The sequence below is a fragment of the Alligator mississippiensis genome, chromosome 13 (assembly GCF_030867095.1).
Source record: "Alligator mississippiensis isolate rAllMis1 chromosome 13, rAllMis1, whole genome shotgun sequence".
NCBI lineage: Eukaryota > Metazoa > Chordata > Crocodylia > Alligatoridae > Alligator > Alligator mississippiensis.
Genome location: NC_081836.1, coordinates 5,761,194 through 5,777,088, shown reverse-complemented (window position 1 = coordinate 5,777,088; position 15,895 = coordinate 5,761,194). Strand labels below are relative to the sequence as shown.

At 53.2% G+C, this 15,895-nt stretch overlaps 2 long non-coding RNA genes and 1 pseudogene across 2 annotated transcripts; 2 read left to right on the top strand and 1 right to left on the bottom strand.

The window, feature by feature from the left end:
* On the top strand, window positions 1-3,557 carry LOC132244656 (nicotinamide N-methyltransferase-like; annotated as a pseudogene).
* A 444-nt stretch (window positions 3,558-4,001) lies between these two features.
* Window positions 4,002-14,308, top strand: LOC132244609 (uncharacterized). The gene is made up of 4 exons (XR_009456214.1): window positions 4,002-4,601; window positions 4,708-7,135; window positions 7,232-7,316; window positions 9,055-14,308. It is a non-coding gene; the product is annotated as an uncharacterized LOC132244609 (long non-coding RNA).
* LOC132244611 (uncharacterized) lies at window positions 6,128-9,055 on the bottom strand. The gene is made up of 2 exons (XR_009456217.1): window positions 8,398-9,055; window positions 6,128-7,225 (listed from the first exon to the last, which is right to left on the bottom strand). It is a non-coding gene; the product is annotated as an uncharacterized LOC132244611 (long non-coding RNA).
* Window positions 14,309-15,895: the final 1,587 nt, after the last annotated feature.

The window sequence follows — 15,895 nt, the reverse complement described above, 5'->3', positions numbered from 1 at the left end:
AACCCTCGGGAAACACCCAGAAATGTTTGCAAACTGAATTGGCACTTGCTTCTCCATACTCGAAGAGAGACCCCCATTACTGGCTCCTGTCTGTGCAAAGGCTGGCATCGGGTCACTGCTGGAGCAGCACCCATCCAGCGCACCGGCCGTGCGAGGCAGCGTGCAAACAAGGTCATTCCCAACCCCGGGACAGCAGCGATTGCCTTTCCAGTGCCAGGTAACACTGCTCCCCCCTGTTCCAACACAGGTGAAGTGAAGGGTGACATCCTGATAGATACTGGCAGTGGCCCCACCATTTACCAGCTCCTTTCTGCCTGCAAGAAGTTTAACGAGATCATCGTTTCGGACTATGCGGACCGGAACCGCCAGGAGCTGGAGAAGTGGCTGAAGAAGGAGCCGGGAGCGTTTGACTGGACCCCGGTGGTGAAATACGTGTGCGAGCTGGAGGGACAGAGGTAGGAGGCTTGGCTACTGACACACCCTTCAAGGGAAGGGGCCTTTCCTTCCTTTTTTTGGAAGGAATGAGGATTTTTGGAGAATCAGTAGGCTAAAGGTGTCAATAGGAAATTAAAACTATTTAATTTGCTAAGGCAGTGACGGAGTCGAAGTTAGCCAAGGGAGTCCAGGACAATAAGAAGTCCTTTAGGTATGTAGGGAGCAGAAGGAAAACAAATGTTAGCGCGGGGACCCCGCTGAACACCTCGGGACAGCTGGTAACCAACACTCAGGAAACAGCTGAACTCCTGAATGCCCACTTTGCGTCGGTGTTTCACCGGACCAAGGGGAAAGACAAGCGAGATACGGCTCACAGGGGTATGGTGGGATTGATAGCCTTCCCGCTGTGGATGCTGAGCGGGTGCAAAACCAACCAGAAAAGCTAGCCATGTATAAGTCAGCAGGCCCAGATGGATTTCACCCGAGAGTGCCGTAGGAGCCACTGGAGATCATTGCGGGACCCCTGGCAAAGCTCTTTCAGAAATCGTGGCACACAGGGGAGGGAGATACCTGAGGATTGGAAGAGGGCCAACATTGTGCCCATCTTCAAGAAGGGGAAGAGGGAGGACCCGGGCAACTATAGGCCAGTCAGCCTAACCTCCATCCCAGGGAAAACCCTGGAAAAACTCAATAGAGAATCTATGTGCGATACACTCGTGGAGGGTAAGATCCTGAACGACAGCCAGCACGGCTTCGTCGTGGGCAGGTCTTGTCTTACCCATCTCATCTCCTTCTACAACCAGGTCTCTCGCCACCTGGACACGGGAGACAAGGTCGACGTTATACACCTCGACTTCCAAAAGGCTTTTGATCTAGTATCCCATGGTATCCTTGTGGGAAAATTAACTGCTCGACGGTTCAGTGGGTAGAAAACTGGCTCCAGGGTCGGGCCCAGAGAGCTCCCATGAACGGATGTGTGTCGTCCTGGCGCGAAGTGGGCAGTGGTGTCCCTCAGGGGTCCGTGCTTGGACCGGTGCTTTTCAACATCTTTCTCAATGATTTGGATGTGGGGGTGAAAAGCTTGCTGGCCCAGTTTGCGGACGACACCAAGTTATGGGGCAGCGTGGTCACGCCGAAGGATAGGTTGCAGATACAGGTGGACCTGGCCAGGCTGGAGAGGTGCGCGGACCAGAACCAGATGAAGTTCAACTCTCAGAAGTGTCAGGTGCTGCGCCTGGGGGCAAACAATCCCCAACAGACCTCAGGCTCGGTGGCAACAATTAGACTTGTACCATGGCCGAAAGGGACCTAGGGGTAGTGCTAGATCATCGCGTGAACATGAGCTGGCAGTGCGATGTTGCGGCCCGCAGGGCAAACACCACGCTGCCACTCATACGATCAGGGACTTGCAAGACAAGCCGTAGGAGGAGAGGCCGAGGGACTTGGGCCTCTTCGGCCCACAGAAGAGCAGGCTGAGAGGGGACTTGGTAGCAGCTTACCGCTACATCGGGGAGTACATCAAGGGCTCGCTGAACAGCTGTTCACCAGGGCACCCCTGGGGAAGACCAGGAGCAAAGGATACAAACTCCTGGAAGCCGCGTCAGGTGCAAGTCCAGGGAAAACGCCTCCACAGTCAGGGTGTCCAGACTGTGGAATAACTCCCGCCGGGGTGGTGCAGTCACCTACCCTGGACATCTTCAACAGGAGACTGGACAGTCACCTCGCTGGGGTCATTTGACCCCCGTTGTCTGTTCCTGCCTAGTGCAGGGGGCTGGACCCGACGACCTACCAGGTCCCTTGCAGCCCCTGACAGTCTCTGAAAACCCTAGACAACCGCACACTATACATTTTTGCAGACAACGCAACCTTTCCGCGTGAGTTTCTGTACAATTCCAGCTGAGGGCTCGTGGGCCCTTCGTTCTAGCTCAGGTCTCACCAGCCTCTGTCCCCCGAAGGAGAGGGCTTCCGAACAGGACCTTTATCTCTGCCGCCTTGCAAAGGGCCATGATGTGAATAAGGCAATGCAAATGGGAAACCAGCTGCAGCTGTAGCCACATGCAGCAACTCTAGTTTCTCCTGATGTGATGCAGCGGTGCTGACCAACTCACGTAGCTTTAATCTAGTCTCTGGCCCTGGGGTTTCCACAGCTCAGTGTTTCTCGTGCTGGCATCTGAGCTCCCCGGAAGCAGCTTTGGGGGTGTCTGCACAGGATGCCCTTGCTCCTCCAGTGTGCAGTGCATGTGCACCCCGAGTCTCCCACTGGGGACCCTGAGCTCAGAGTTAGGGGCCTTTCTCTGTCTGGGAACAAGTGCAGGTGCCTGGCCATGGCCTCAATGGCTTCCTGTGGCAGTAAGGTCTACAGCCTCGTTGTGTATAATGGGGGGGGGGGAGGGGAGCATCCCCTCTTCAAGGCACTGCTTTTCAGTTTCATTGAACGCCCTCCCTTTTCTATCCACACAAGCCTCTAGGCAGGCAGGTGACTGAGCGGTTTCATGCACTCAATATTTCCTCCCAGGGAAAAGTGGGCTGAGAAGGAAGAGAAACTGAGGAAGAAAGTGAAGCAGGCTCTGAAGCGCGATGTGAGGAAGCCCGGCCCTCTGGCCCCCGGGACGCTGCTCTCCGCGCTGTGCTTGGAAGCTGCCTGCAAAGACCTGGGCGCATTTCGCGCTGCTCTGAAGAACATCAGCTCCCTGCTAAAGCCAGGGGGACCCCTGGTAATGGTGACCGTGTTGAAAGAAACCTGCTACGTGGTTGACCAGCGCAGCTTCTCCTGCCTGGACCTGGACCAGGAGTCAGTGGAAGAAGCCATTAAAATGCTGGGTTTGACATCAAGTCCATCAAGGAGATTCAGGAACGTTCCCCAAACACCTTTGCAGACTTTGGAGCCTTGCTCCATGTGGTTGCACGCAAGCGGGGCCCTAAACCAGCGCGAGGAGGAGCATTGCTCAGCGCTGACACCAGCTCGAATCCTCGTCTGCTCTGCATCGCACCTGGGAAATGCTCTCGGGCGAGCCACTGTGTTCAAAAATTACCTTTTGCTTTTCAATAAAGTGGAGCTGGAAACCTCCGCCAGCTTGAAAGGGTTATTAGTGCTGCCTACCACCTTTTGGGGGGCCTGTCTCCTGCAGCGTCGGGCGGTGCAGTGGAGGAGCCAGCTTCCAGAAACAAGAGCACTTTGCTAGTGAAGTCCCCTTCATGATTAAGGAAAGGGAAGGGGAGGGAGGGAAGTGGGAGCCAGCTGTGCCTCCGAGCCCTGGTCCCTGGGTGCAGTGTCCCAGCGCTATGCTCGCACTTTCCCGCCAGTCTCAGCCCAGCACGCGCCTGCGCGGGGCGCGGAGCCGGAGCCCAGCCCTGGTCCCCACAGGAGGTCGTGCGGCGATTGGCTGGAAGGGATGCCGTTCTGTGCGCCGATTGGTCCGCCTGCGATCCTTGGCGGTCCCATAGCGCGGGCCGGGCCGGGCCGGGCCGGGCCGGGCCGGGGGGGAGGGGCTCTCCTCGCTCGCGGCGTTTGCACGGCATCCCCCCCCCCCCCCCCGCCTTCTTTCACAATAAAAAGCAAGCGGGAAAGAAAGCAACGAGAACCGCGGGGCGGGAAGAGCGGGAAGAAGCCGCGGGGGCACCCGGTTCTGCACAGCCGCGTGTGGAGAGGAGCGGGGCGGAAGTGGCGGGAAACTGGAAACGGCGGCGATGTGTGCCAATAAGTGTGCGCGCGCGTGCACAACACGCACTAGAGCAGCGCGGCCATCCCCGCAAGCAGAGGGGGAGCGATGCGTGTAGTTACAGATAACGTTGTGTCCCCATGCACGTTAACACGCCTCAAGCCCGGTAGCACAGGTTTGCTGCGCAGCCACACAGAGCAGACCCCTCCCCCCAACAAAACAGAACCAGAAAAAACCCTTCCGGGCGCTGCCCGCCCCGCGCTGCGACGCGGCCGGCAGGAAGCACGGCAACGCCGGCAAAGCCCGCTTCGCGCCGGGCGGCGCAGCCAGGGTGCGCGGACAGGCACCACGTGACGCTGCGCAGAGCCAGACCGCGCACGTGGCAGCCATGCCGCGGCCCCGTGAGCTGGAGCAGAACGGCGCGGTCTGATTGGCTGGGGCGTTTCCCTCCCCGCCAATCAGCAGACGGCAGGAGGAAAGTTTCCCCCCACGTGCCCTAGCGACAAGGTGAGAAAGTGGGCGCTGAGGGGGACTGGCCCCTCCCCGGGGGTTCCTATTGGTGTATGCTCTGGCTCTGTTCGCTTACAGCCCATCTCGGTCCCTGTGCTTGCAGGCCTCGGAAGAACCGGAAGGAGATGCAGATGGGGGAAGAGGCGAGGTAGGAGAAAAGCCAGTCAGAGAAACGGGATGTGAAGGAAAGGGACTCTGGACAGTGGCATCTCTGCCTTTAGGTCTCGATCACGTCTTAGCCAAATTTCAGCTTTGTGAGCCTTTGGGCGAGCTCCCTGTAACTCAGAAACGAGTCTCTGCCCTTGATGTTGTTGCACTTTTGCAGCAGTCAGGTGGAAGGTGGACAACCCTGTAATCAAGTTGTCACCACCATCATGTTTGTAAAGGCCACGGATCTGGTTGGTGGTCTTGCACAGCACAGCCCCACCCTGTAATCAGTGGCTATTCCCGGCCGGTCGGAGAGGAGCCCCTGTAAGCTGGGTGGACTCCTTCCACTGGTCTTAGATAGCCGGAGCAGTTTGCAGCATTGTGCCGCAGGGCGGCCTTGCAGACCAGAGCCGAGTCTCATGGGATGACAGCAAACTCTTTAGACTCCAGAGCTTGACTTTCCTGTGGTCTGGGTTGAAGTCTGTGGCCTCCTCTCTGAGCCCTGTGTGCAGGCACCTGTCCTTTTTCATGCACCTGTGTCTGACACTCCATGTCTGGACCCCTGGACCGCCCTGTAACAAGGGTGCAAGTCCCGTGCCCCAGTCGAGGGCTAAATAGCACAGAGCAGTGGACCGCCCTGTAAGCAGGGCCCAGGTCTCTGTGCCTTTGGGGACAGCTCTGTTCTTTGCCCTGGCGGTCTTCCCTGTAAGCAGGGTTCTGGGCCTTTGCCTTTTGCCCCCCCCCGTGGGCAGTGTGGCTAGTCAGATGGACCGTGCCCTGTAACGAGGGTGCGAACCGCACGTCTCTTGGTGGAGAACTAGGTTCTGCAGAGCAGTGGACCACCCTGTAAGCAGGGTGCAGGTCACAGTGTGCTTTTGTGGACAGCTTTGTCCTTTCCCTGGTCTGACAGCCCTCCCCATAAGCAGGGCTCGGCCTTTTCCTTTTGCCTCCTATGGGCAGTGTGGCTAGCGAGACGGACCGTGCCCTGTAACGAAGGGAGCGAGTCCCGTGTCACTTGATGGAGGGCTGGCTTCTGCAGAGCTGTGGCCTGCCCTGTAAGCAGGGTCCAGGTCACAGTGTGCCTTTGTGGACAGCTCTGTCCTTTCCCTGGCCTGGCGGCGCCCCCTGTAAGCAGGGCTCTGCGCCTCTCCCTTTTGCCCACCGCGGGCAGCCTGACTCCCCAGGCGGCCCGGGCCCTGTAACGAGGGCACCGGTTTCAGCCTTCTCTTCTCGCCCCCTGGGAGCGGAGGAGGATTTTCAGGGTAAGGTTCGAGGTCAAGCAGTTTGCAGCGTCGAGCTCCTTTCCAGCCTGGGAACACTTTTTCCCTTGTCAGTGTGTGGAGAGCGAGAGAGAGGTGCGCCTGGGAGCGAAAGCGTTTGTTATCTTCTTTTTGTTGTTAAAATCGCTGCAGCGTATTTTATTTTCTTTCCAGTGCTGGAAAAGGGGCGAGATGCGTCCTCGTAGCCTTCTCCTCCCACCTCCATACCTAGGGGGACGGATTTCCAGGCCTTTTGGTCTCGGGGAGCATTAGGCCCCCTCTCTAATACTTTTGGGCACACGGCCTCCCTGTATTCCAGGGTACAGGCCTTAGACCCCCTCTTTTTGGGTTCCTTTGGGCACTTGGTAGCTCGAGTGCAGTTCCTGCTCTCCTTGAGAGACAGCCACGTATTCCCCACCCGAGTCCCTGGGGACGAGTGCCCTGGCACTTGGCCAGCCGTTGCTCTGCGCCCCCACCCCCGGCCTGCAGCCTGTAAGCAGGGTCCGGGCCCCCTTGATTCTCCGGGTCGGGTCTCGCCCCACTCGGTGAGGTTGGCCACAGATGATACCCACAGACTACAAGGCAGGTTGCAGGCTTGTGGAGGGTACTGGGTGCGCTGGGACCCCTGAGGCTTTGTGACCTTCCTGTAACTCAGGTCCAGGTCTCTGCTCTGCTGCTCCTGGCACCATTGAGATGGTCTCCTCTCGCACCCTGTAAACAGGGCTGCGCCCCCCCAACCCCTCTGACCTTGGGGGGGAGGAGGCCTCTTTTAGCCCTTTGGGCTCTGTGACAGTCGTGATGGGAGGCTGAACCTTTGTGTCCCCAGACACGGGGCTGCTTTGAGCCCTGATTGAGACTGCCTGAGGCACCCGTCAGCTGGCATTCAGGGCTTTACAGGTTCTCTCTGGGCTTCATGCCCCGCAGCCAGCTGTGTGCAGGGAGCACCGCCCTGTAAGCAGGGTTGCTGGTGTCTGTGGTCACCTTCACGGTGCCGTCCTAGCACTTCTGTCCAGAGTCCTGGCCCTTCGCACTCTGCTCCTGGCTGGCCCAGATGTCGGCAGCCCAGACCACAGATGTCTGCCCTCCCCACTTTCTGCGGACAGAGGACAGTGGCTACAGGTCCAGGTACGGGTAAAAGAGGGAGAGAAATTGGGGCCTGCAGACCCATCTTCCATCGTGCTGACTCACATCCCGTTTCTGTCTTGTCCTTTTTGCCTCCAGAGGAAGAAGCAGAGAAGACAACAGACAAATAGGAGTTATCCTATAACCAGGGCAGAAAACAGTGCCAGCCCACTGGGAGACAAAGGTGAGAGAGTTTGGGTAAAGACTTGGGGTATGAGAGCCGTGGAAAGCTTGGAGTGCCAGGACCTCCTGGGTCTGTTGGCTTATAAGCAAGGCACAGGTCTCCCGCCCTGCTTTCTCCAAATCTTAGTGTGACAGGTCATCGCTCTGGGCCGCCCTTAATGTGGCCCATGCACCTGTCTCTGGGCAACTGCCCACCTCCTCACTTGCCATGCCTTGATCTTGATTAATTAATTAGTATTAATTGGTGGGAGGCTGCCCTTATACTGCCCCATTGCTAGGGGGCGCTGTCTGCAGCTCCTTTCCTCCCCAATACCGCAGCCCAAGCCTCGCAGATGGAATCGCTGTTATCTCTATTCTGTCCCTATTTGGCCCCTTCCTGTCCTCCCTGGGCCCTCCTTCTCTGTGCCCTCCTTTGGGCCTCCTGATGATGAACCCCTTTGTCTGGGGTTCACCATGCCCAACTTGGGCTTCCTAATTATGCTGCCCTCTGCCTGGGGTTCACCTTGCCCAACTTGGACTTCTTGTACTGCTGCCCCCTATCTGAGGCTTCCCAATAACATTGCCTCCTGTCTAGGGCTTGCCGTGTCCCACTTGGGCTTCCCAATAACGTTGCCCCCTGTCTAGGGCTTGCCGTGCCCACACTTGGGCTTCTTAATCATGCAGCCCCCTCTCTGGGACTTGCCGTGCCCAACTTGGGCTTCTCAATAATAGTACCCCCTTTTTGGGGCTCTCTGTGTCCACACTTGGGCTTCTCAATAGTTGCCGACCTTCCTGGGGCTCACCACACCTGCACTGGGGCTGCTCAATAGTGCCCCGCTCTGGGGCTCGCCATGCCCATGCTAGGGCCTCTCAAATGCCCCTCTCCAGGGCTGGGGTCTATGCACCCCGTGTGCTGCGCCCGCTGGCGCTGGGGTCCTCGCGCTCCGCTGTGAGTCCCCTACGAGGCCTCCTCCAACCCCTAATAGCCTCACCCAAACCACCCGTCTTGTAACAACAAAACACAAGCCCCTGGGCTGTAACGTAAATTGAAGCCGCCTGGCTAAAACAACACTGCTCAAGCCTCGAGCTGCCATAAGCTGTACCTGCAGTCTTGCTTCTTCCCATATCCTGGCTTAGGGAGCTCCTGCCTCTCTGGCTGCTGGCAGGGAACTGCCTCAGCCATTTGCTCTGTGCTTTATATAGGAGCCAGGCCCTGCCCCTCTGGTCAGCTGACCTTTGGTTGCCTTGGCAACCCCCAGGTGGGCAGTTTCCCCCCTTCAGGCCCAGGGCACCCCAGTGCTCTGTGACACTTAGGCTACTTTGTGAGGTTGGGCAGAGGGGTTACCTAGGGATTGCAGGGAGGCTGCAGGAACCCCTTCACGGCAGGGCTGAAAAGGGAGAAGCTGCAGCTGCTCGAGATGCACTCAGGCTGTGCTGACTTACCCCTGCACCACCGAGTCTTTCCAGCACTGCAAGAACAAAGACTGGGATGGTGTGAGGTGGGTGCGAAGGAAAGGGACTCTGGACACAGTGATCGCCCTGCCCTTGGCTCTGTCACGTAAGAGCCAAAATGTGGCTGAGGGAGCCTTGGAGCAGTGGGACCTCCCTGCAAGCAGGAAGCCGGTCACACCCCCCTTCTTTTAAAAGGTCACCAAGCTCGTGAGTATAATGGGCGGCGTGAGCGACATTCGTGTATATTTTTAGTGGTGTGTGCAGTTCATTGCCAGCCAACTCCACTTCTGTTTTGTGTACTCTTGCAGGTCCCTGAAGAGCAGCTGGAGGAGGAGGAGCAGAAGCAGGACAAGAAAGCTCAGAAACAACAAGTGTGGGTTGGTGTGGACAGGAGGAAGAGAGGCACATGTTTAATGTATGCTTAGATAAGTACAGATGGTGGAGACTGTCATGTGCATCTCTACACTTTCAAACGCTCAGTAGGAGCAAGCTGCTGCACGCTTCAAGTTGCACCATGGACTCGGTCTTGGGTTTGGCCCTATTTGTAGGCAGTGAGGTTGAGGTGGTGTGCGTATTGGGTTGGCCCCGATTTGTGGACAATGAGGTTGAGGTGTTGTGCTAGTTTTGCGTATTGATATGTGGCAGTCTAGGTTTTTGCAGGTTGTTTTGCTTTGCTAGTTCAGGAGTTGATCAAAATAGATGTGACTGAAGGTAGTATGTAGGGTTTTCTGAGTTGGGTTGTCAGTGTTGGTGTAGAAATGCAGGTTTGTGCTCAGTTCGGTTAGTGGCTTGGCTGTAGCTTGCTTTAGCCGTAGGTTGTGGGGCCAGTTTGAGGCTGTTTGTGGTGCAATTTGGTTGCGTCTGTAAATTGAAGCTCCATGGGCGTTTGAAAGGGTTAATCTCCATCTCCACGCATGAAGATCTCCTGTGTCCAAATGATCCTAGCGGTAGTTGGCGTGCTCAGCGTCAAACCGGACATGCACAATCGAACAATAAACAGTGTAAAAAAACTTTTCACCTTGTGCCTGGTGCTCTTCTACACTGAGAGGACTTGGCCCTTACCCTTTCCTGGTGCAAGCTGGCTGGCGGAATAAACTTTTTCTTTTTGTCTACTGATCTGATCTGTCGTACTTGTTGAATAAAAATATTTCCTATTCTGATTTAAAAATGGTAATATAATGTGGCAGGTGCTGCCTAGTCACCAATTTACAACTGTTAATGCACTGTAGGAAATCAGTCCTGATTTATTTGAGGAAAATAAAAAAGAAGGTACGGTGAAGGTGTGGTGCTTGGGTGCAATCTGTTGAAGTTCAGCTGTCTCTTGTCTCAAAAGAAAAAAATGGTCCCAATAAAAAGAAAATGCTCAGGAAACTTTGTGAGCTTCTTGGTGTTTTTTTAGTCCAGCTGTTTCAGACCGTCTTGTTTGAATGCCTTGAGTACACGTCCTGCTATTTCTAATGGCATGGTGTGGTTGCTTTTTAATAAAAACAAAATGGGCCTGAGGATGCATCTTAAGGAACGAGGTCCAAGCTCTCCCTGAGCTACCACCTAACTGGCTGGGTTTGGATTGTGCTGCCGTAGGATGGTAAGGCAGAGACACAGCTGCCAGGCAGGCACTGGGGGTGTGTAGGGCTCAGCATCCTCCACAGCTATGACCTGCACTTGGGGCATGATCAGTCCTGGGGGTGGTGCAGTATCCTTTTTGGGCTGTTTCCTTAAGCACAAGAAGGGACTGAGGCAAGGAGCAGTTCAGTGCTGTTACCGTCGAAAACTGCTTCTGCAACGTTCCCCAGGACTGGATGCACGGGGTTTTGAAGGAGTGATAGTTTAACAGGGTGCTGTGTCCCCTTTTAGGACCACTGGGACTGAGGACTATTGGGGCAAGGGAGTGGCCTAGAGATGCCTGGGTCTCTGCCAGTGCAGAGTTCACGACTCCCCCAAGCTCAGCCCCTCCAACACCAAGGCTGTGGGCAGCTACTAGTCCCCTCCAGCTGGGCTCAGAAAGCCTCCTGCTCTTGCTGAGGGTGAGGGGTGCAGGGCCACCCACAGTGCCGCAGGCCGGGAGCCCCAATCCCTGCTGCAAGCATTCAGCCCACTGCAAACCATCAGTGCTGGGTGCTCTACTGGTGCCATGGGCAGGGTGCTTCTGTTTGGGGGCTCAGGCCAAGCTGTGACCCAGCAGCGGCCAGGTGAGACATCGACATTGGAAAGGCTCCAGGTCGGGATCGGTGCTGCTGAAGCTCTGCAGAAGCGGGGCCTGTGCGAGCCCCCCAGACCAGGCTCAGCTGCACCCTGACATCGAGGTGAGCTTTGCCCCCGCGTCCAATTCTGTGCGCTGAGCGGGAGAAGGGCTTGCAGCAATTGCTGCTGGTTTCAGATGAGCTGCACAGTTGCAGTCTGGGTCTAGGGGATGCCCAGCAGGAGGAAGGGAAGTGCTGGGGGCTCCAAGAGCTGGTTGCTAACTGGGTTTGCATCCGGCCAAGCAGGACACTTGTGGTCAGAGCCAAAGAGGGGCAGTGGCTCTTCCAGAGGCTTGTAACCGTGCTGGTTGGATGCAGCTGGCTCCGGTTAGAAGCAAGGGCTTTGAGGGGCTCTGCATTTGGGCTGACTGCACTTTCCTGCCTCTATTTATAACGTGCCAGTTGCTGTAGGAAAGCAAAGCAAGTCTCTAGGTCCATCAACCGTGCGAACTCCAATTAAATTTCCAAGGCTTTGTGTGGGAAAGGATGAATCTAAGAGAGATTATAATGACGCTGGTCCTGCTGCTGCTTCAGAGCTTTAACGAGGAGCCTGCCGGTTTGGACACACGAGGTCAAGATTTGCCATCACCAGCTTCTGTTGCATAAGGGGAAATCTGTGCTCAGGAGTTGGATGTTGGTGTACTTTTTGGCGGGGGGAGCACAGAGAACAGGGCAGTTGGGAGGTGAGGGATCTCTTGTTCAAATCGTCCCTGCATGGAGAGGGTGGGACAGAAGCATCCCTTGTCTACCTGTCGCCTGCGAGGGAAGTAGCCGCATCGCTGCAGACCGCAGCCAGCTCTCTAATCAGCTCTTTAAATGTATTAAAGCTTTCCATTTTGGTTTCACGCCCAGTATATTTTGACAACTGCAGTTAGTCTTCAAAATTGTGGAGGCCCGTAGGGCATGTGGCAAGAATCTAAAATGCCTATTATGAAGGGTTTGGTTTTGTGGGGGGGGTTTTTTGCAGTCAACTTTTTAATACCTTTCACTATGAGCTTCCAAAGCAGTATCATGTTTATCAAGTCATCATACATCATACAGCTATTTTATTTTTTTTTTACCAATAGTAATTAGCCCTTTTTAATTTCAGATTGCCTAATAAACATTTAATCATTGTGTCTAGTGTCTACACCACCGAGGTAGGTAAGAATTCTTCATCTCACAGATGAGTAGGTTGCAAAGGGTAAAACTTTGCAGAAGTGTCTGAAGTCTGACTGTGAGTCAGTGGGAATTTCAACTCCCACATCACTCGTTTTTTCAAATGGCATTTTAGATTAATAACTCATTGGGGCAGACGTTACCAGCAGCTTCTGCCTGTGGTCCCGTACTGCTGGAAGAGGAGCTTCTACCAAAGGCCAGCACAGAGCCCCGAGGAGTCTGGTGATACGTGCTGTGTTTCAACTGCACAGCCATTTATTTGCAGGAAGGGAAGAGAGACTTCCTAGCTGAAATCACAGGGGGGACTGCAGTTAGGCAACATGTGTAACCACTCAAATTGGAATTGAGTCAGAAGGAAATTTTACCACCGCCTGCTTTTGTCAAGCTTCAGGGAGGTTTTTGGCAAGTGGTGAGGATCTTTTTTTCGCAGTGTGAGAGAGAAGCAACCTGGCAAAAAGCAAGGTAGGGGCACGCTGTCTTTCCCAGGCGTGATCCAAATGGGCAGCCGGGACTCTGGTGCTCACCCCCATCCCGGTTTGTGACTTGTGCAGAACGTCTGCCGGCGTGAAGACCCGTGGCACGAGCAAAGCGATGCCGAGCGGCCGCCGTTGTTCCACATTTGTGTTGTGTTGCATGTACTAATGGATGTTTCCTCTCTTTCTCCAGGTCTCTCTCTCAACTTGGGCATCTCATCTCAACTTAGCAAATCTGCCGGAGGCAAGTCGCAACTCCTGCGCCTTGGTTTCCCCCGTCTGTAAAATAGTTCTTGCACCCAGGGATGTCAGAGGTTTATCTGATAGTTGTGCTACCGTTTGAAACCCTTTCATGAGAAGTATTGTGGAAATGCGGATTGTATCGCTTATTCTTTTTGGTTTTTTCAAAGCTGAGCTATCAGCAATGCATCTGAAATGGCTTGGTGCACTGACCGCTGTAACATTTTAACTTCTGTCTACAGTCAAGAAGAGGATGATGATTCACGCTCCCGATATTACGTCCCCAGTTACGAAGAGGTTATGAACACTGGCTACACCGAGACAAGAGACTTGGACAGAAGCACCAGGATCAGCATGTCTCTACCCTCCTATGAATCTCTAACTGGGATCGATGAAAACACACAGACCTCAGCGACCGCTGCTACAGGCCCCGAAGCCAACGCGGAGCGGCAGCCAAGCAGACACAGCTCTCGCTTGAGCAAACGCCTGAAACCCCTGAAGGTTCGGAGAATTAAGTCCGAAAAACTGCACCTAAAGGACATCCGGGTTAACCTGCCAGACAAAAATTCAAGTCATATAACGATAGAGCCATTGGCCCCTCCTCCACAGTATGATGAGATTCAGGACAAAGCTCCAGATAGTAGACAAGGGACTTAATATCTATGGACTGTCCAGGTAAAAACACTACTTGAGCTTTGATTTCTGGGTACAAAACAGTGAAATTTCCACAAGCTTGAAAGAGATCAAGGAAATGCTGGACTCTATATACCTCTTTTTTTTTTAGATGGACCAAATGAGCCTTTCAACAGATGGTTGTTCATGAACACTGGTGCATCTGATCTTCTGAAAGAAATGAAGTTAAGAAGTACTAAATCTATACTCTTTAAATTAAGGAGCACCTTGCCTGCATCTTTTATAGTCTCTTTCTAAGCCACTAAAGTGTTGTTGTTTGGGGTTTTTAACAATTTTACATGTGGAAAAGAGGGGGGGTGGGGGGGATTAACTCTTTTTTTTTCCCCCTTTAGTTTGACATTTTTTCTTTCATTTAAGAAAATACAAATAAAGAACATTGTAGCTTTCTCTGCTTCCATTAAAAATGGAGTTGGGCTAATGGTAGAAAGCAAGCCTACGTTTTTGCAACGTTTCATAGTTTGCCGAGAAATAATCCACTGAATGAAACGAGAACGTGAAATCCAGCACGCATTTATTTAATCGTTTTACCGTTAACCCGCGATGCCAGTGAGGAGCTTTCTATGTGCTGTTGGCCAAAGGGGGAGCATCATTTTGGGCGCTCCGGTATGAAGGGACAGTCTGTTCAAGATTGACTTGTGTAATTTCGGTCAGTTGGACACCGCTCTAGCGTCCCATGGCAAACGTGTTCAAAATGCTCGAAGCTAGTGTTGAGTGTGTGCTGTGCAAACAGACTTCAAAAATAAATATTTTGTATATAGTGTGTGCATCTGTATGGGTTTGTAAGTGGGAACGAGTGAGCTGCTTTAACCCCGGGATGAATGAAAGGTAGGACGCAATGGTTTTCTCCTGTTTCTCAGCTTGGAAAGTTGCTGTTGCCACATTCGTGATGCACTACATCTACATGTTTAGTAAAGCCACGGGAACCATATAAGCATGCATATCTGTGATGTCACGTGAAGAAATATGCGGTAAGTGCAGCTTGGACGAGGAGTTTCCTGGATTTCAACAGACAAGTCACAAATCTGTTGTCTCGGTCTCTGGTATGAGGAAGTGGACTTGGTTTGACTTTGGGCAAGCTAATTTCCCTGATGTCTCTTTTCCTGGAAGTGTCCTTGGCACTTCTCCCTCTGAGAAGAAACCAGTTGTTGAACATGTTGGTATACCAAGCCACTTATTAAGGGATAGAATAAGATCAAGTAATGTGGCTGCTTTGTATGAGACTGATGCTACAGAGCAATGCATATTAGGAAACTTTGTGTCTGGTATGAAATAAGACTCGTGAATTCTGGGGCTTGGGGGTAAATGTGGTGTCTTTTATTAGATCAACTAAGTAGTTGTAAAAGTTGTTCTTTGCAAGCTTTCGGGCACAAACACCCTTCAGGCAGAGGGGTGGAAAGGGGTATGTTTTTGAGTGCCAAGTGATCCTGTCTTAATTAATAAGAAGGCCTACTCTAGAGAAACTCAAAATAATTAAGAGGCTAAATATGAATTGTCTGGCCTGAAGACCTGTAACTCCTGCTGATTTAAGCATGTGGTTTTCTTTGCTGTCTTTAATCACGGCATGATGTAGGGTACAATTTCCGTATTTCCTTTCCTTTTAAAGAGCGGAAAAGAGCTTAAAAATTGAACAGAAAGACTGCGATTTCCGTTGTGATGTGTATTGTGCACCTCTCTGCGGAGATGCTTAACGGATGTTGCGCCTTTAAGTAGGATTACTGTAGGAGAGGACCCGATTCCCTAAATCAGCAGCGAGAGTTGTTGTACGCCATGACTAATACAGTTCAAGATGGGCAGACTCTCGGTTAAGATCTGGTGAATCCTGTTTAGGCACGTTGCAGATAATCTCAGTGGTGTCTAAACAGGCTAATGTGAGTCATGGGACCTAAGCTGTGAAAGCATTAGCTCGTTGCTCAGAAGTCGCCGCTCTCCTATTTTGAGAGAGACACGTGCATCCATACCACGACTCTTGTGTCCGAGCAAAATCCCTCTGCCTTTTTCTGTTCACACATCCTCTGCCCGTGACTAAGCAATGTGGTGCTTAACAGAAGACGCAGCTCATATCTTAAATTACAGTAGCACTTCAATATCATTAATAGCACTACAAGAAGAAAAAAATCTGATCCTGGGTGCAGTGCTTTATAATTTTGTGTTTCCGATACCAAGGATTTTTATGAATCCCTTCTTTCCATGCTTCAGGGCATCTGCTGCTCACCTGTAAAGGCCGGGAAGCATGTATTGCTATCCATTGGTTTCCCTGCCTTCCTCTGAAGCTCTGGACACTGCTCTCCAGACTCTAGGGCAGCTTCCCTACTGGAAATGGGATAGATTCGCCCCTTACCAGAACA